Here is a 17,398-nt window from a genome sequence, read left to right as displayed (position 1 = left end):
AAATTGTAATTTTAATTCTTACTTAATTTCTAGTTACAGGAGTAATTAGTTGTCGGAGGACAAAGGTGGCGGGTGTGTTCTGGGCAGAAAGTGCTGGAGAAGGAAGGAAAAGCAATCAAAAGTAATGAAAGTACAATTTTCCCAGTTTTGGCGCATTCAGAAAATGGTTTATTTTCAAGTTGATGCTTGAGGGTATATGCCTCAGTGCCTGTCTGTATTTACTGTAATACCATGAAAACCATGAGGTTTAAAATCAGTCTAACCGGGGACAGGGTCTCACTCACACCTGGTCCTGGGGGCACCTCGTGGCTCACATCCTAAAGACCAACCTGAACGGTTTGTGTTCTTTTTTCAGATATAAGAAGATATATGCGATATCAACCTAACCTGTAAATTTAAGCCTCTAAAATCCATCTGTTAATTAATTATCCGATATGATTCGATCCCGTGATGGAAGAGAGCCGCTAACAGTGTACTACAGGGGCAACAAAGGGCAAACAATCACAAGCAGATTCCAACACATTGCAAACGGAAACAAACTCACACCTGTAAAACATTCCACTATAATCAAGTAGAGCCTTCTGTTTTATTCCGGTTATGACACTAGTGCATTTGATATCAGCGTATTAGTAGTAGTAGTAACTATATTTCTCTCTATAATTAATTTTTTCTGGTCCAAATGTTACACGTCAAAAATCGTCTTTGTGCAACGGTTTTGACACCACAAACCACTCAAAAACATCAATAATACAAATCTTAGGAAATCTTCTGTGCCGCATTTTAGTAATTAGTAAGAATTCGATGAAATAATTTTTAAGAATATAATAATAAGTAAAAAAAATAAAAAGCACACTTTTTACATAACTAGACTATGGGGTCACAAAGAAAAAAAAACAAAAAAGAAAACACTTCAATAATTAAAACTATCCCTAAAATTATTTTTACAAATTTATTGTAGATGAATCATTAGAATGTAGTCAGTATGGTGTTGGGATTGTAAATTCTAATGTCAGTATTCAAATGTGAAAATCGTGCTACCATAGTTGTCAAGTAGATTAGAGTTAGGTGTTTGAAATGTTTCACAAAAGTTGGTCTACATGATTCATTATTATCCCCTAGGAATACAACGACAGGGTGGTGGGAAGCAGAAACAAAAAGGCCAGCGAGTAGACAGTGGCCCTGTGTATGCCGAATAAGGGGCCTGACGTCTCTTCAGCTTGTGCACCAGTCCCTGGCCCTCATCAGAAGCTGTTAAAATGAATAAATCATTTTGTTGACTGGATCCATGTTTATTGCAGATGAGAGTACGCATTGTCTTAAGTTCATTAGATACGACAGAAAGAGAAACATCTCCTTAATAACTTTAATGTTGTTTTTTTTGTGTTGACATGACAACAAAAATGGAAGAACCTCTACAGTCCTGACACTACACCCAACATCGCTGCTAACAACTGTCATCAGTTTTACTGACGATGCTGACTAAAAAACCCAAGAGAACAATGAAGACATACCGTCAGCCGCTGAAGTGGTCATCAGACAGACAGCCATCAGAACCACCACAACCACTACCAGGTGTCGCATGTTGACAGTCTGCTGTGAATATACACCTGCGGGCGACAGCACATTTAAAAAAGTCAAAACAAAGAATCTTGTACAAGTTGCAATTAGCCCGATGAAGACACGTCATGTTCAACATCGTCTCCACAAAACTGCAGGACACTGATCCTATGGAAGGTTCTTTACATTTGTAATCACAGACTAACTAATATTGAAATCAGGGAAACTCTTGTTCCTTAAAGTCATAGATGTAGCATATGGGCTGTGTGAGAGTATGTGTAAGAGGGAGGATATAATAACGAACAACGATAATTACATTTCAGATTTCGAAAAGGCCGTTGACGACTGTCAGCGAAACTCTAACCACATACTGACCCACAATCCTCCTCTGTTGCAGTTGTCCTTCCCCAACCTCATGGCAAGAAGACAAAAGTAAATCTGTTCACTGTACTATGAACTTAACAATAAAGGTGGTTACTTACCCAAACACCTGACAAGGAGCTACAAGGGCCCCAGGTTGTCTCCCTTTTATACCTGCAGGTAAGCAAGACGGAGAGGTAAACCAGGATGTGCTTGAAAATGTCGATTGTCCAAACAAACAAATCCGCTAGGTGGCGAGTCGTGCTAATCAGATTGTGTATTTGCTAAGCATTCGTTAAGGCAGTGACAATGAAGTGTTAAAGACAGTCACCTACTTATCACCGCCACCAGCCTCACTCAGGTTTTAAACCTCACACAGTAAATATTGTCACAGCCTCCCACCTTCTCCTCCTGTCCACCCTACGGAACCGGAAAAATCAAATTAAAAAAGAATTCACCACATGGTCTCCCACCTTCACTCTCTGATTTAAGTGGCATGGCTACTCGTATCAAGAAAGGTGTAGTTGAAATCCTCAGGGTGTTGTCTACTGGTGAACATGCTCTTGATGTTTTCTTCAAATTGTGTCTGTGAGATTCTTCCTATGAGGATACATGCCGCAGAGTTATGGCAAGTGGTTTCCGTGCTCAAACCAATAGAAACCGTTCACACTTTTGCTTTTAACAGATTTCTGACAGTCGCACAAATAATGCACTAGTTTATAGACAAACATCAAGATACACCTTACATGTAAGTGTTTTTGTAAAAAAAAAAGTATTAAATACTAGCTACAAATTTTGAGCATAACTCTATGACTGCCACTTAAATCTTACAATGTGTTGTTAAACATACACAACCAAAACACGATGACATGAGCTTGTTCTACAGGTTCATTGGTGTCTATGGTCCCCGGCATGTCTGGCACAATCAAAGCGTTGGACACCCTGAATTGTTGGTTACAACATTTAAAAGAGATATCCCAGGACTGTTATCAGCAAGAACATCATTTTACTATATCTTCAAATGAAGGATATCAATTTTATCTTTGGTTTCAATCCTCGTTCACTTATGTCATCATCTGTGCAACTTACGAAATGCCAACATTAGAAGTGTTTTCATCGGATTTAGAGGTGTGTCTGTAATAAAAGTCTATAGCCAACAGTTTTTTCTTATTGAAAATACGCAATTCATTATCTTCTGATATAGATAAAGCAGAATTTTATTTCCTTATTTTTGTGTCTAAGTTATACTGTTCTTTGAGAGAAATATACACCTTTGACATTTTATAGAAATCCGTCTGTGTTGAACTTACCGTTGCTACTCAGCATCAGTAGCAGGCCAGTAATATGTAGCACTGTCCTCTACATATTTAAACTATGTCAACCGACATACAGTTTGCTGGTTTCCTCTCTCGGGATCATTTTTATAAACAGTGATATGGAGCCAGGCCCATGACAAACTGTTAGGACCGAGGGCTGAACATAAATGTTTGTAGTGTCCGAGGAAGTAGTTCTGATAGCCGTCACCTTTGTGCACGTGAGAAATCAAATGTCTGCCCCACTGTCTTGGGAGTCAGAAGTGGTTGATGCTGTTATTTATGACTGACTGTGATTAGTGGGTGTCTTGTGTCACAGTGTCTTGTGTCACAGTGTCTTGTCTCACAGAGGGAGACATACAGTGAACCAGTCGTCACACAGCGGGTGGCCGAGCTGCACCTTCTGAATACGTTTATGCGGTTTATTTTTAGACAGTTGACCTACAAAAGAGGGGAGGACCATAAAATTAACCGTCGACGGCCAGCGCTTCACTTCCTAGAGAGACACAGAGTGCCGAAGCCACTGAATGGGGAGAGGAGGATGCATCCTCCAAGGAAGGTGCAGTTATTACCCTGGAGTATTTTTACCCTGGAGTGCTTTACCCTGAAGTGCTTTACCCTGGAGTACTTTTACCCTGAAGTATTTTTACAGTTGTATTGCAAAGAGTCAAGTTTAGTTGTTCTGTTTACAACTCAAGAACGGGGTGCGCAAGTGTGCATGCAACTCTGCGTGTGTGTGTGCGATAGTGAGTACAAGTAGTGAGTAGGAGAGAGAGAGTAGGAGTGAGTGCGAGTGCGAGTATGAAATTCTCTCGAAGGCCAGAAACCGTTCATGTGACAGGCAGCACAATCTTTACATGACAGTGACACAGTGAGTGGCAGTTAACTTTAACCCCAGCAGGTCACAAAGGTCACTGACTGATGCGACTTTTGGAAGGCAAAAACTTTCTTATGATGATGCATCGAGCACATTTCAACAACACCCGGGTTAATGTTTTGTTAATTAAGCTAACACACACGCACGCACGCGCGCACGCGCGCACACACACACGTACGAACACGCGCAGATGCAGGATATGAAGCAGAGTGTCTCCTTTGTGATTTTATTTGTTTGTTTACATGCCAAATGAGATTGATCACGAGCGGTGTGATAATATTAAAAATAAAAATCTCGATAACAGAGTTGGTTTCAAAGGTCTACATAATCAATCTCATTGTTTCTGTCCAAAAGATCGCTAATTAAAGCAAGATGGGTATTATGAAACCGGTGGGTTGGTTGATTTGTTTAGCAGGAAAGTGCTTCTACCTTGAGATATTTCTGAGCTGTGCTGGTGGAGGACCAGCCATGAGAGTTGGTGGCGCATACAGAGACAACAAGCGGCTTTTGTGTCCAGAAGCAGTGAAGTCTGATGTCCACAGTCAGGACCTCACACACGTATAGGGGGTGGTCTTCGTGTAGGTGACGGTCTATATGGTGGAATAGGAATAATGTCTGGTCTAACAAATGGCAAAGGGCGAGCTGTACGAAGTGGTCTCCGTGTGTAAGGATAGATGCGCGCCTCTCGTTTATCAAGCGCGTGCTGCAGGTCCAATTCCTCTTGCTGGGAGGCAACTGAGGACAGTGAACCACTCGGCAGTTGAGACACCAATCAAACGTACGACCACACATAGTTGTCAAACATTATTCACTCCGCTAACAATAATTTCTCAATTTATTTTGTCTCTGGTCCTTTTATCAACTGTCTACATAATCCACATTACTGCGACATTGAATATTTGACAGATATAATAATAATAATAATAATAATAATAATAATAATAATAATAATAATAATAATAATAATAATAATAATAATAATAATAATAATAATAATAATAATAATAATAATAATAATAATAGAAGGTATACGGACGAGAGCAGTCAAGTAGGTAGTGATGAAGTGTGACACGACATCAAAATCAAGCAAACATACAACAATACAACCACACATGACAGTGAACATTTCCAGGAACACACAGAGGAGAAGGTAGAGAAGGTAGCAGTCCACTAAATGACGGTTTCAATGTCCGTTATGACGATGTCAGTGGACAGTAAACTCTAGTTGTAAGCAGGTTGTTAGACAGAGAGAAACTGTCTAGAACTGTAAAATAGCGAGCTGGTGCACTGAACCTCACTCACCCTCATCAGCCACGACCAGCTGACACACCACCAACACCACCACTGCCACGACGATGACCAGGTGACGCATGATGACAGGACACCTGCAAGAACTTCTTAATCTGAATAATTTTTATAAATTATTAGAAGCATATAATATGGGGTGGAAATGCACTGTGCGGGTATTAAGCTAAGTTTTGTTTACACTGATCATCATACCCACACACTGCACCTCTTTCCCTTCATCTTTTTCTGGCTTTTTCTTGTCCTTTCTTATTTCCTGTTTAATATTTAATTATTGCTGTGTGTTTGAGCGCGAATGAAGAAACTTAAACACAAATATTGTATTTGTCGCCTACCTACCTCACTCGTGGTAACAGCCGATAATGGGAACATAATAAGTGCAATAGATGCCAACACAACAAATTTTAGAACAAACAAATAAACTAGAAAAATATAACGAACTGGTTTGCACATAGTGTTTTATGACATTCCTAATCTGAAAGTAGCAAACACAATACAAATGTTTATCTCACAACTGAGATGTGCCTTTTGAGGTTTTTCCCGTTTGCTCAGTTTGTTTTCGAATTTATAAACATTTTGTTGTTTAATTATTGTTTAAGAAACATCATTAGATCAATGTAAATAAATTTTACTTTCCACCAATTTCTCCTTGTTTCATCGTTTTGAAACATTTTTGTTGAAGTTGTAGGGTTCAACTTGATTCTTCATTGCTACCATCGGTCGGTTAAGTATCTTTGCTATTTGAGTGGCTCATAAATTGTTTGTAAACCTAACCAGCAAGTGTTTGGACCATATTAGTAAAGAATTTTAACCTTTAGGTGAATTTCTTATGATCATAAAAACAATCCTTGAATTACTTGGCGGACAAGTTTTCACATACACTTCTCTCCGAAGCTTATTGTCGCATTGTGTATGACTACAGTTACATAAGATTCAAACAACTCAGACTAGCAACTAAAATTCAGAAACTTTCACGAAATTTAAATGTTTTCCGAAAACAAAACTGATCATACAATGACAGAATTAATTACTCACTGATTCGTGCTGAAGGTCTTGCAGCAATGGCCAACACGATGGTTTCTCAGCCTTATATCGCTGTGCTGAGCTAGGAACCCGGATGTGTGAGTAAAGACTGAGCACTTAGCACGAACAGGATGCTAAGTTTTTTAGTTTCGACAAATAAATGCACCACGTGTGTTTGTTTCTTTTTTTCTTCCTCTCTCGAACAAATAAACACACACCTCTGTATTAATCAGTAAACTTTTTTGTCAACACTTTGAATCTTTGATGGTGATGTCAAGTGCTGTATAAATCATCATCATTATTTTTTATTTATTTCACATATATTGATAAGCTTACAGGTTAGTGGTCACATACTAGGTAGAGGTCTCAATGTCAGGTCCACCCTGTACCCGTATGTACACAGGCCTGACGAGAGGGGGGGGACAGGGGGGTCTGGTGTACCCGGGCCCGCGGCTGTCAAGTGGGCCCGGCCTTGGTCAGTGGATTTTTTTTTCTTCTTCTCCTTTTCTTTTTCTTTTAAAGAAAGGTCTAAGGACAGAACACCCAAGCATTACACACGCAGAAGTTGAGTTTGAGTGTAGATATTGAGATTCGAATTGTAAACATACATTATATACTGGGAAAATAATTTACGATTACAAGTACAAGGGGCCCGGAGAGGTCGTCTGTCCCGGGGCCCGGGCTGGCTCTCGGCGGCCCTGTATGTACAACCAGCAGACTCAGGTTGCCCTTGTGAACTCTACTTAGTGCAAATCATGTTTGAGTGGAACTCATGGTTGTACGAGGGTCTGTTTGGTGTAGTAGTTGTTATGGCATTGTTGGTTGTTGTTGTCCTGTGTGGTTCTGACATTTACTTTCCCATAGAGCTGCTGCTAGTCACCCTTTGGGATAAATAAAGTGTTATTTATGTTAAATTGTTTTTTAATTTTATTTAATTATTAGTTACAAAATAATGCGATTGTCTGGGAACCGGCAGAATTGAAATTGTCTAACCCTTATCACATCATAATACTCATTAATACATCTTTACTGTTTAATATAAGAATATATCTTAGGAACTCGTGTACACAATCGTATTAGAAACTTTACCCGTGTATAGATTGTTTTTGTGTTAATAATTGTGTCGACAGTATGTATACCTGTCTGACAGGAAGTCAAGAATGAGGAAACTAGACAAATGTCGGATATCATTAAATGACAAAGTTGTGCTCTCTGTAAAATCTGGTTGTCCACGTGACTATACAGCTGACAGCCAGCGAATAATTTATTATTGTTTAGGACAATGGGTTTGACATTTATATTTATTTATAATTATATGTAGTATGCTCATTTTCTCTCTCCCCCTCTCTCTCTCTCTCACACACACACACCTTGTGTAATTGTTTACAAATTGTGTTTCAATTAAAATGGTTGTTTACAAATGGAAGGAAAGTAAATTATTTTGGTAATTTTATTACCACAGAAGGTGACTTCCTGACTAAAGTAAAAGTCCATACCTGCTAGAAATTGTGTGCGTTTGTTTGTGTGTGTGTGTGTGTGTGTGTGTGTGTGCGTGTGCGTGTTTGTGTGTGTGTGTGTGTGTGTGTGTGTGTGTGTGTGTGTGTGTGTGTGTGTGTGTGTGTGTGTGTGTGTGTGTGTGTGTGTGTGTGTGTGTGTGTGCGTGTGTGTGTTTGTGTGTGTGTGTGTGTGTGTTCGTGTGCGATGTATTTTCTGTAAACTCAGATATTCAGATAACTATTATAGCCATGCTAGCTCCAGCTGGCTCGGTCATTCTGTTTGTCAGTATATTTGTATTTATTATTTCTGTCTCTCATTGTCTGTGTTGCTGGTCATCAGAGTTGTTGTGTATGTATGTAAATACTGTAAGTGTGTGGCGCACGTCTGTGTTTTGTCTGTGGGTGTGTTTGCTGTTGTTGGATGTGTTGGTGTGTGCGTTCCCCTCTGTTCATGCCTATACCATTGCATGTTCTCCATCCTCAGAAGAAACTACACCACGTGACTGCTTGTGTACACAGCAGGCTCAACGATCACGAAGTTGTCTTTGTGAACTTTGAAGTTGAAGACGAGGTTGACATTAACAAGGTGTCCGTGTTCCCCACACGCGCCGGGTGGCGCTTGACTGTTGGAGGACACCCGTGCATGCCTCACACCTCACACCTCCATGCCCAACACCTCCATGCCTCACACCTCAGTTTGGACTCAGAGACAAGTCCTCGCCACGTCTCGCACCCCGGAGAATGTTTTACTGGGCAAACAAAGGAGTAAACATTCAACTAGCACTGTCACAGCCAATCAACTGTCTCACCTGCATCCTGGATTGTCCTGTGGGTCGAGGTCATCCCGCTCTGCATCCGTCTTCCTCCCGGTGATGATGTCAGGGGCAGATAAATCTGTTGCCTAACAGCTGAAGCCTGCTTTGCATACCTGGGCGAGTAACGAAGCACATTTCGCTAATTTATGCATAAAAAATTGTGAAGTTTGGTTTCGTACTCATTATTTATCCTTAACTAATCGGTGTTTGGGGATGTCGTGCCTTGTATCCTGTTGCCGACACTAGACAGTCGTAACAAATAATTCATTCTGAATGTGTACAGGACCCTCCCGCGCAATGATGATTGTAAAGTACATCTCTATATAACGAGCTGTTGTACTTGAATTCACAAATATCATGAGTATTCTATGTTACAGCAGCAGTCTGCTTTCTGTAACTGATCACGTGACCCCTGGTGTGTATGAGCAGGGTCAGGCCAGGGGTCATCTGGGAAATCGTGTGGTTGCTGTTCTGGTGTTGACGACCATCATTGATAACACATGCAGCATGTTTGTAAACACATCGATATTTACACGTGTAGATATTTGTAAGCACAGTTCTGACACACTTCACCAAACCCAATCACACATGTAAAACATTACACCATAAACAAGTAGTGCCTTTTGCCTTGATTGTGCTATGATGTTATGTTTTTCTCAGGGTCTTCTAAATTAGTTGTATCACAAATATAGTCCTTTTCATCTGCTGATTTTGTGCATCTAATGTAAGTAATGGCTTTTGGATCCATGGGCACTCAGAAAATGAGCGAAGAATGATGATGATCCCCTACTTACCCCAGGGTGGAATCCCATCCTCTAAGGTGGCTTTCGACATCAGGTAGATGAAAACAAAATGCCACACATGTTCATCTCCCCTATATTTATGTTGATTTTTGATAAAGTTTATATCAGTCCTCTAGCTCTGGGTCCACACCATACCAACATACTAAGACAGTAATTATCTTATATCATTTATTCAGTATTTTGTATTGTTTACATGGTTTATAGTTAACTGGAATATTACACGCAAACTAAGGTGTAAATAAGGATGGAAAGTATTTTAAGAAGTGTCTAGATTGAATAAAATTGTCATTCACAAAGGTAAAGTGTGTGTGTGTTAGAGAGAGAGAGAGACAGAGACAGGCTGTATGAAGTTTAAACACGGCAATGAGAACTGTGACAGTTTGTGATGTATGTGTATACGACATCTGAGCCATCAAGTTTATTCCTTCTTTATGTTTTGTAAGAATAATTATTGCCACCAAAGACTTTTTTCGACTTTTCTTTACTTTGCTTATTGCTCTCTCTCTCTCTCTCCATCTCTCTCTCATGCATTTTTTCAAACAGTCATTCACTGACGAACTGCAATTAATGATCATTAATCAACCTTTGTTGGGTTTTTATTCTTGAATCCATAGGAAAAGTCAGTTACAGTCAGTGTGTATTTTGTTTGTTTGTCTCGTTACATATTTACAGATATCTGTCACAAATATTTGTATTATTGATAAGAATGTTTCTTTCACTTTAGGTTACAAGAGGCTGAACAAATATAAAGGTGTGTGAATTGGAGGATTGAGGACTGAATGATACTGGAGGAGCAAGTCTCTGGCAAAGAGCTCAGTCAGTTGATACTTTGAAGTAAACAACCATTCTGACCGTTAAATTCATGTTGACAAACAAGTCAGGAGAAGGTAATTATTTCATCGTTTCTTTTTGAGTAAAATACTATCATGATGATGCTCGTCATACACGGTTTGTTTATCATCCACATGCAGGACAGACTGGCAAAGCTGCTACACAAGCACAGGAGGGAATCGTGGAGGTGACGGGTAGCAGTCACACGGGTACGTGAAACACCAACAGACTGGAAATCTGTCAGTTGCAAGCGGTAACAACTGGGCTTGTCGCTTAGTCAACAGATGCAACAGGCTCTGACCTCTGACCTCTGCTAGAAATAAACAAAATAGGTATCAGAAACCAAGATATTAAACACGAATGTATACATTCAACCGCATTGTGAGGGTAAGTTAGTTTAGTTGAAGCTAGGTAGATGAATTTTTAGAATTCGAGAACGAATTAAAAATAGTCTATAATATTATTTTATGATATTATTAATAATAACCGCACACTTGCTTCGTGTTTGATATATTGTTGTCCGTGTGCTCAAGGTTTTATATTTTGTATTTCTAAATTTCGGCTTCTTTTAATCTTTCATGTGCAGTGCTTCATAACAGGAATAAATTTTTTTTCTTTTATTATATCACGAGTGATTAAAAAACATTTCATGTGAATATTTGTTTCCAAATCATTATTCGGAACGACCTGACTACAATAGTCAGATTTCCGTAGTGTGTTTAATGTAAGTTTGAAAGAAATCACATGCATGAGGTAAGGTTCACAAAATAAGGATTTGTTTTATCAAAAATATTTAGTATTTATATTATTTTAAAGAAATTTAAAGAAAAGGTGTTAAGATTTATACATGAAGCGCTTTCAGCTAACCAATGATGGTGAAAAATGCTCTATAAATAAACTTTTAAAAATTGTTGCTGTTGTTGCTGTTGTTGTTGTTGTTTGCATGCTACTTGAAATAACCTATTAATGTGTAAACAAATGTGTCAAGCTATGTTAAAACCTGTCAACCTACATTAGTCAATTAACCACCATTACAACATGAAGCAAACACCGTTACCTGTATCGGCCATGGAGTTCGTGAGCTGACACACCACCACCACAACCACCACAACAATCAGAAGGTGTCCCCGCATGTTGACCAGGTGTCTGAAGCTTTACAGTGTAGTGCTCGCTCTCACAGGTACGGCAAGGGAGTCAATCAAGCTGTACACACACCTGATTGTCTCCCTTTTATACTTCTCGTACACGAGGAAGACGGATACAGTCAGGGGACAACAAGACGCATGAGTAAACAGGATGAAAATGTCGTTTGTCCGTTAAAATACATTTTTTACTTCCTAAAGAAGTGGGTCACCTTGTCAGCGTGTCAGTCCCTTCAGGAGAGATTGTTGGTTTAGTCAAGAACCGCGTCACAACAGGAGGCACCAACTGCTCGTCTGTCAGTTGTTGTTGTTGTGTTTGTTGTTGTTGTTGTTGTTGTTGTTGTTGTTGTTTGCACATGTCTGGCAGAGACAAGGGGTTGGGCTCGCAGACGTCTTTCTTTCGTCTTTATAAAAGAGGTTTCATGATTGTTATCAATGAGATTGTCAATCAGAAATTGTGTCCAAGGAACTGTGTGAATGTGACCGGACAGTATACATGTACAGTGGAGGTACATAGCCGAGTGGTTACAGCGCCGGTGTTCGAACTGAGATCCAGAAAAGTTTGGTGTCTAGCACCTCATGTCAGTAGTGCACAACTGTTAACATCGCCAGTCGGACCAGGGTGGCCAAGTTTCTAGTTTTCATGGACAGAGATTTTACGGGGACAGGTTTGGGTTTGCAGAGAGGTGGGCGAGGTGCCGGTGGCCAAAGGTCGTAGTTTTGGTGATGACACAGGTCGTGGTCGTCGTCTTACCCAGAGACTAGGAACAACGCCACGTGCCTCTTGTTTGTCAACCACGTGCTGTATGTCGCTTCTCTTTGTCCTGTGAGGCCGTTGACAGGTCAGCAGTATGGAGGTGATAGGTCATGTGTATGTGTATGTGAGTATGTGTGTGTGCGTGTGTGTGTGTTCTAGTGCGCGTGTGTGTAAGTCTGTGTGTGCGCGTGTGTGTGTGTGTCTGTGTGAGTGTATGTGTGTGTGTGTGCCATGATCTCAGTGCTGACAACTTGCTGCGACTGCCGCTGGATGCTCAACATCACAAGGATGGACACGAAACGTGGAGAAACAAAGAACTTTTTTTTTTTGTTTTGTTTTTTTAATGTAACGACTTTCATTCTTTCTTCTGTTCAGTCTCTCATCTATTCTTTCATTCGCAGTTTTACTGACGAAGTGAAATATAACAGATTGTAATTCAATATTTATATTGTTTACTTTAATCTTCAGGTCAGATGAGTTGCTGTCAGTTCATTGTTTACTTTTGTATTTACAACCACAACGGTATTTTTATTATTGCTAACAACATACTAAAAATGCAGACCTTCTTCCATTTTAAGTTTACACAAAACTAAAAGAATAAAAATGAATTTAAATATAAGGATTGAGGACTGAATTATACTGGCAGCACAGCTGACAGCGAAGGAGCACAATCAGTGAGTAGAGTTCACTGACTCCATGGCAACACTTCAAAACAAACAGCGATTCTAATTCTTTTGTTTTTGCTGGCAGACAAGTCAGGTGAAGGCAGTCGTTTCCACTCTGTCATTTGTAGTAATGGGAGAATACCATGATGCTGCTAGTGATGGCTAGTTCGTTTATCATCCACCTGTCCGACCGATTTACACTGGAGTTACCAAGTGGGGTCCAGAATCGGAGCAGGTGGGCGTGGTAGGCATTCCAGGGGGCACGATTCAAGGACGCACATGCACACTGGACGTTTTGTAGGTAGAAACCATGAAGTTGGAGATGGAGGCCATCGACGTGGAAAAAAAGGAGGTGGAATAGTTGGAAACAGGGATTCTCGCTTAGTCAGCAGATGCAGCAGGCTCTGGTCTTTGGTGTCTGCTCAAAATAAAAAAAAAACGTGGATCAGAAACTAAAATATTGAATACAGATGTAGACATTTAATTTCAAGTGATTTTCCAACAGTGAAACCAAGGTAGAGGAATTTCCACTCTCGAATTACCAAGACTAATTGAAAGTGATTCTACCATACTGTTCAATGTTTCTACACACAGAGTTTATGTTTAATATTTTGTCTGTTTGCAAAGACTGATGTTTGCTGTTTGGTTGACTGTCGGCTTGTTCTGATATTTTGTGTGCAGCGCATTCAACTCGCATCATCACAGATAAATACCCTCGGCAAATTTAAATCTTTTGGGGTTTTTTTCCTTCCTTTCTTTAATTATATTTTTAAATTGTTTTAACGGTTATACTATGAGTGATAAAAACATTTCCTGGGAATATTTGTTTACGAATCATTATCGGGAATGATGCAGCTACAATAATGAGATTTTCTTATACTTATAAATGTAACAAAAACACGCGTGGGATTCGATCCACAGCATGTGGCGAGGCAACAGGTGGATGGTCAACGACAAGCAGTCAACAAAATAATATGGAAACAGAATGAGATACTTTGTAGCAGACACCTGACTTGATATTGATGTCTGGCTGCACACATCGTCTCAGGAATACAATTATATTTCTCTTTGAACCTGTTTATTAATATTTTCCCAAATATTTAGTGATTATATTATTTATAGACTTGAACGAAAGTTTGTTGTTGTTTCTTTTTTTTTTTCGTTAAGCGTTTTCAGCAAACGTTTAATGGTGGAATAATGCTCTATAAATTAACTTTTCAAAATGTGTTTTTTTGTTGTTGGTTGTTGTTGTTGTTGTTGTTGTTGTTGTTGTTGTTGTTTCATGCTACTCGAACTAACCTACTAAAGTATCACCTGTGTTAAAACCTGTCAACCTGTATTAGTCAATTAACCACCATTACAACATGAAACAAACACCGTTACCTGTATCGGCCATGGAGTTTGTGAGCTGACACACCACCACCACAACAACAACAATCAGAAGGTGTCCCCGCATGTTGACCAGGTGTCTGAAGATTTACAGTGTAGTGCTCACTCTCACAGGTACCCGGCAAGGGCGTCAATCACACTGTACATACACCTGATTGTCTCCCTTTTATACTTCTCGTACACGAGGAAGACGGATACAGTCAGGAGTAAACTGTAAACAAGACTCATGAGTAAACAGGATGCGGATGAAAATGTCGTTTGGCCGTTCAAATACATTTTTCACTTCCTGAGAAGGTTGGTCAGCCTGTCAGTGTGTCAGTCCATAAGCCGTAAGACACGTGACTAACACCGTTGCTGGGGATCGTAACTGTCCATTTTGTTTGTGATATCCAGCAGTCAGCAATGCATTTATTTTATTTTTGTTTGTTCAACAGACACTAGTCGCCAAGAGAAATGTCCACTTTTGCTGCTTCAACGCCGGCCATCTGGTTACAGGTTAGCATTGTTGTTTACACCGCAAAGCACAAATCATAAAATGTTACGACTATAAGTGAGTATTGGTAAATATTGTTGCATACATTTTCTTCCTAAATAATATTTTAATAGCGTGCGTGCGAGTGTGTGCGTGTCCGTGTGTTTGTGTTCTAATGCGTGTGTGTGTGTGTATGTGTCTGTGTGTGTCTGTGTGTGTGTGTGTGTGTGTGTGTGTGCGTGCGTGTGTGTGTGTGTGTGTGTGTGTGTGTGTGTGTGTGTGTGTGTGTGTGTGTGTGTGTGTGTGTGTGTGTGTGTGTGTGTGTGTGTGTGTGTGTGTGTGTGTGTGTGTGTCTGTGTGTGTGTCTGTGTGTGTGTGTGTGTCTATGTGTGTGTGTGTGCCATGATCTCAGTGCTGACGAAGTGTTGCGACTGTCGCTGGATGCTCAACATCACAGGATGGACTCGAAACGTGGAGAAACAAAGAACGTTTTTGGTTTTTTTTCATTTATCGACTTTCATTCTTTCTTCTGTTCAGTCTCTCATCTGTTCTTTCATTCGCAGTTTTACTGAGGAAGTGAAATATAACAGATTCTCATTCAACCTTTATATTGTTTACTTTAATCTTCAGGTCAGATCAGTTGCTGTCAGTTCATTGTTTACTTGTTTATTTACATCCATAACGGTATTTTTATTTTCGCTAACAACATGGTCAGAATGCAGACCTTCTTCCATTTTACGTTTACAAAACGAAAAGAATAGAAATGAATGTAAATGAAAGGATTCAGGATGGAATTATGCTGGCAACACAGCGGACAGCGAAGGAGCACAATCAGTGAGTAGAGTTCACTGACTCCATGGCAACACTTCAAAACAAACAAGGAGTCTAATTCTGTTTCTTTGCTGGTATACAAGTCAGGTGAAGGCAGTCGTTTCCACTCTGTCATTTGTAGTAATGAGAGAATACCATGATGCTGCTAGTGATGGCTAGTTTGTTTATCATTTCCACCTGTCCTACAGTTTTACAATGGAGTTACCTAATCCAGTCCGGAATCGGGTCACGTGGGCGTGGGAGGCGGCAGTACCAGGGACACGATTCACCGAGGCACATGCACAGTGGAGGTTTTGTAGGTCGAAACTCTACAATAGTAAATGGAGGCCTTCGAAGTGGGAAAAAAGGAGGTGGAATAGTTGGATTCTCGCTTATGGATTCTCGCTTAGTCAGCAGATGCAACAGGCTCTGGTCTTTGGTGTCTGCTCAAAATAAAAAAAAAAGTGGATCAGAAACTAAAATATTGAATACAGATGTAGACATTTCATTTCAAGTGATTTTTGAACATTGAAACCAAGGTAGAGGAATTTCCACTCTCGGAATTACCCACGACTAGTTTAAAGATATTCTACCATCTTGTTCAATGTTTCTACACACAGAGTTCATGTTTCATATGTTGTTTGTTTGAAAAGGCTGATGTTTGTTGTGTGGTTGACTGTCGGCTTGTTTGGATATTTTGTGTGCAGCGCATTTAACTCTCATCATCACCGAGAAATACCCTCGGCAAATTCAAATCTTTTGTGGTTTCTTTTCCTTCCTTTCTTTTATTCTATTTTTAATTAAATTATTTTAACGGTTATACTACGAGTAATAAAAAACATTTCCTGGGAATATTTGTTTACGAATCATTATCGGGAATGATGCAGCTATAATAATGAAATTTTCTAATGCTTATAAATGTAAGGAAAACTTCCTGGGATTCGATCCACAGCATGTGGCGAGGCAACAGGTGGATGGTCAACGACAAGCAGTCAACAAAATAATATGGAAACAGAATGAGATACTTTGTAGCAGCCACGTGACTTGATATTGATGTCTGGCTGCACACATCGTCTCAGGAATACAATCAATTTTCTTATCCTAAAGTTTTCTTTGAAACTGGATATTTTCCCAAATATTTAGTGATTACATTATTTATAGACTTGAACGAAAGTTTGTTGTTGTTGTTTTTTTTTTTTTGTTTTTTTTTTTTTCGTTACGCGTTTTCAGCAAACGTTTAATGGTGGAATAATGCTTTATAACTCAACTTTTCAAAATGTGTTTTTGTTGTTGTTGTTGTTGTTGTTGTTGTTGTTGTTGTTGTTTCATGCTACTCGAACTAACCGACTGAAGTGTCACCTGTGTTAAAACCTGTCAACCTACATTAGTCAATTAACCGACCATTACAACATAAAACAAACACCGTTACCTGTATCGGCCATGGAGTTCGTGAGCTGACACACCAGCACCACAGCAACAACAACAACCAGGTTCCCCCGCATGTTGACCAGGTGCCTGAAGGTTTACAGTGTAGTGTTCGCTTTCACAGGTACCCGGCAAGGGCGTCAATCACACTGTACATATACCTGATTGTCTCCCTTTTATACTTCTCGTACACGAGGAAGACGGATACAGTCAGGAGTAAACTGTAAACAAGACGCATGAGTAAACAGGAGGCGGATGAAAATGTCGTTTGGCCGTTCAAATACATTTTTCACTTCCTGAGAAGGTTGGTCAGCCTGTCAGTGTGTCAGTCCCTAAGCCCTAAGACACGTGACTAACA

At 39.8% G+C, this 17,398-nt stretch overlaps 5 long non-coding RNA genes across 5 annotated transcripts; all 5 read right to left on the bottom strand.

Annotated features, from left to right (window-relative positions):
• Positions 1 to 556: 556 nt before the first annotated feature.
• On the bottom strand, positions 557 to 2,293 carry LOC112562410. Its single transcript, XR_003098858.1, has 3 exons — positions 2,040 to 2,293; positions 1,512 to 1,607; positions 557 to 1,248 (listed from the first exon to the last, which is right to left on the bottom strand). It is a non-coding gene; the product is annotated as an uncharacterized LOC112562410 (long non-coding RNA).
• Positions 2,294 to 4,317: 2,024 nt separating this feature from the next.
• On the bottom strand, positions 4,318 to 6,556 carry LOC112563189. Its single transcript, XR_003098977.1, has 3 exons — positions 6,448 to 6,556; positions 5,410 to 5,492; positions 4,318 to 4,842 (listed from the first exon to the last, which is right to left on the bottom strand). It is a non-coding gene; the product is annotated as an uncharacterized LOC112563189 (long non-coding RNA).
• A 3,557-nt stretch (positions 6,557 to 10,113) lies between these two features.
• Positions 10,114 to 11,595, bottom strand: LOC112562458. The gene is made up of 2 exons (XR_003098865.1): positions 11,438 to 11,595; positions 10,114 to 10,690 (listed from the first exon to the last, which is right to left on the bottom strand). It is a non-coding gene; the product is annotated as an uncharacterized LOC112562458 (long non-coding RNA).
• Positions 11,596 to 12,711: 1,116 nt separating this feature from the next.
• Positions 12,712 to 14,485, bottom strand: LOC112562459. The gene is made up of 2 exons (XR_003098866.1): positions 14,328 to 14,485; positions 12,712 to 13,362 (listed from the first exon to the last, which is right to left on the bottom strand). It is a non-coding gene; the product is annotated as an uncharacterized LOC112562459 (long non-coding RNA).
• A 917-nt stretch (positions 14,486 to 15,402) lies between these two features.
• LOC112562457 lies at positions 15,403 to 17,202 on the bottom strand. Its single transcript, XR_003098864.1, has 2 exons — positions 17,045 to 17,202; positions 15,403 to 16,058 (listed from the first exon to the last, which is right to left on the bottom strand). It is a non-coding gene; the product is annotated as an uncharacterized LOC112562457 (long non-coding RNA).
• Positions 17,203 to 17,398: the final 196 nt, after the last annotated feature.

The sequence above is a fragment of the Pomacea canaliculata genome, linkage group LG4 (assembly GCF_003073045.1).
Source record: "Pomacea canaliculata isolate SZHN2017 linkage group LG4, ASM307304v1, whole genome shotgun sequence".
Classification (NCBI taxonomy): domain Eukaryota; kingdom Metazoa; phylum Mollusca; class Gastropoda; order Architaenioglossa; family Ampullariidae; genus Pomacea; species Pomacea canaliculata.
This window is presented reverse-complemented; position numbering and strand designations above follow the sequence as displayed.